This window comes from Meleagris gallopavo, chromosome 6, assembly GCF_000146605.3.
Source record: "Meleagris gallopavo isolate NT-WF06-2002-E0010 breed Aviagen turkey brand Nicholas breeding stock chromosome 6, Turkey_5.1, whole genome shotgun sequence".
Classification (NCBI taxonomy): domain Eukaryota; kingdom Metazoa; phylum Chordata; class Aves; order Galliformes; family Phasianidae; genus Meleagris; species Meleagris gallopavo.
The window spans coordinates 23,546,267-23,548,678 of NC_015016.2; positions in this window are offsets into that span (position 1 = coordinate 23,546,267).

Consider the following 2,412-nt stretch of genomic DNA (forward strand, 5'->3'; position numbering starts at 1 on the left):
CCAGCAGAAAACTAGAAATTAAGCCCTGCCATTCTTTTATTTCCTTGTGTTGGTGGTACAGACACGTGCTCCCACCCCGCCCTGCTGTCACCCCCGACTTGGCAGGATGTCCCCAGGGAGGTCCTAGTATTTCTTCTCCCCTCATTCTGCTTGTGCATCAATGCCTCCAATTAAGAAACCAAATAATTTGAAGGCAGCCATGCAGCATCAAGCTAAAAATAGCCCCAAGGCTCGGGAAATCAACCAACTCCTGGGCTCAGGGAGAGCAGATCCCCACTGCAGTGAAGGCAAGGGTACCCTGGCCCTGCTCATCCCATGTTGGGTCCTCACTGTGCCCCCAGGCTGGGCCCGGAGCCTCACTGCTACTGGGAAATCCCATGAGCAGGAAATGGGGAGGGCAGGATGCTGCTGGCTGCTCTCTGGTGCTAGATTTGGGGATGGCCAACTTGCCAAGTGACCAAGACGTTCCCCATGCAGATCCAAGTGACTTGAAGCACCTGCTGCCAGGCCGCAGCTTTGCTTTTTTGACCAAGCAGTGGGAAGAAAGTGTTCTCAGTTTGTTCTTGTAGTTCTCACTGTCCTGTTCTGTAATTAATGGGCAATGCATTAATTTTCCCAAGAAGAGTTTGTTTCGCCTGTGACAGTAATTGGTGAGGAGTCTCCCTGTCCTCACCTCAACCCATGAGCTGTCCCATCCTATCTTGTTAGGTTGTAGTGAAGTGGGATTGGCTTCTTTTCACAGGTAACACCAAAAGGATGACAGGTAATGGCTATGAGTTGTGACAGGGGAAGTTCAAGTTGGGTATTAGGAAAAAATCCTTCTCAAAAAGAGCTATGAGGCAGTGGCACAGGCTGCCTAGGGAGGTGCTGGAGTCACCATCCTTGGAGAAACATGTAGATGTGGCACTGAGGAATATGATCAGTGGGAGCGATGGGGATGGGTTGACAGTTGGACTAATGATCTTAGTGGTCTTTTCAACCTTAACGATTCTATGATTCTCTCCCCAGTCCTGCTGAGCTGGGGAAAGTGAGAGCAGCGGGGGACAGCCTTCCTTATGGCCATTTCAGTCCCATGGCCACCATTCTCTGCAAGGTATGTAACAGCAACATCTACCTTGAGAGATGAGGAGGAAAAATAATCTCTCCAAAACCCTTGAAGCCTAGGTTTGGGAGAAACATACAATTTCTGTGTGTAATTACCAAGACAGCTGGGAAGGCTGGACCACCCAGCACAGCCTCAGAGCTGGAGCTGAAGTGCAGGCTGCTCTGAGAAATAATGCAGTGCATCCAGTTCTGCATAGAAGTTTTCTGTTCTTGTAAACCAAATGAAATTAATCATTACAGTTATCTACAGGCTGTTCTATAAAATCAATAAGCTCTAGCACTGCATAGCAATCAAAATATGACAGGCACTTAAACTTTGCCAACTCGATCCAATTAATGATATCTTCGTTAGAAAACAGTCATTTTTATAGAGTCAGTTGACTCTTCAAGGACTATAATATAAGCTAGCTATAAGCTCATTGATTTTTACTTTATGATTTCCAGTTGAAAGCAAACAGAGATCACTCGCTTTACAAAACTGTGAAAATATGTGTGTATTTAACATACTGATATTATTTATAAGCAGCAGATAATATTTAAGTGCCTCTTGTACGCCTTGATAAAAGTGGTCCATGAATTCAGCCCTCTCAGATGTTCAGAGGATGTTCTCCTACATTATTACCACCATCGTTTGTCTTGCATCTCTGACATGCAATTTTTATGCATGAAAACTCCATCAACAAGGCTCGTCAGTGGAGAGGAGGGCAGTGTGAATACCTATGAGGTGTCAATGGAAAACAAGTGCCTTGTTCATGTTGGCATCTCCTTAAATCCCAGTATGGCTCTCCCATCTTCTCACATGACAGCTTGGGTGTTTGCAAGGCAGAAGGGTGACCAGCAGGACCTATGGAAAGACAAACTGGGATCATACTGCAGGAAAAGAAAGATATCGGGGGAGTAGAGGTAGGGGAAATCTTATAGGATGGTAAAGATATCTTGTGGCAGTGGGTAGATTTGTTTTAGGGTAGGGATTTGAGGGAGAAGGACACCAGGGCTCACCAGGTGCTTGTGAAGCTTAAGATGTCTTGGGAAATGAAAAGTAAAAGACAGCAAAAACATCAGTCAGGAGGTGAGCATGAAACCCAGCTCCTGTCCAAAGATTTCACTTTCCAGGAGCACCCAGGTACCTAGAGATGGATGATGTTTGGGACTTAAAGGGAATTTCAGACTTCTTGAGCTGTTGTTGATGGAATTAATATGGACTGGTTTCGCTGTCAGGGTTCAGTGTGTCCTGCCTTCAGTAAGTGCATGGAACAAATCAATTTAACCACCAGGGTGGTGCCAATCCTGAGTCCTCAGAAAAGGACA